The sequence below is a fragment of the Haplochromis burtoni genome, unplaced genomic scaffold, assembly GCF_018398535.1.
Source record: "Haplochromis burtoni strain Fernald_Lab_line unplaced genomic scaffold, NCSU_Asbu1 Contig_561, whole genome shotgun sequence".
Lineage (NCBI taxonomy): Eukaryota > Metazoa > Chordata > Actinopteri > Cichliformes > Cichlidae > Haplochromis > Haplochromis burtoni.
The window spans coordinates 87,035-87,643 of record NW_024582922.1 but is presented as its reverse complement, the minus strand read 5'-3'; positions in this window follow the sequence as shown (position 1 = coordinate 87,643).

Here is a 609-nt window from a genome sequence, read left to right as displayed (position 1 = left end):
AACTGATGACCAGAAAAAGGTCTCAACTGACAAACAAGGAAAATGGAAGGAAATGAAACCGTGATCTGTGCGATATGAAAAAATTATATTGGGTGATGATATTAAACACAGACATCGATGCAGCAAAAGTCTTCTGCCACTAAGTAATATTTAAAGATTATGGAGAGAGTTTACAAATCAGAAGGAAAAAGGAGTCTCCTGTGCTAAAAATTAGCCTTTAGACTCAAACTTAAGAACATAAGAACGGGCGCCATATAATAAAGTTCTACGATTATAATAGCTGACATTTTTTAATACATGGTTTCATGCATTGGTCAAAAAACTCATGTCCAGGTGCACAACGCCCAGTCGAAAGTACTTTACACAAGTTGAGTTGCTGTGTTTATATTATGAGTTTTGGGTCAAAATATTGAAGGAAATCATAGCATACTACACTGTGATCCCTGTGTGAGCCTAACAGTACACTGAATTAAAGACTGTGCAATCTGCAGTTGATGTCTGTAGACAGGTTAGTTTCCTGATGACCAAACAGGAGGAGCAATGATAGCTGTAGGCCTCAGGAAGCACTTCCATGACTGTCACTATGTGACTGCAGTAAAGCCAAATGTG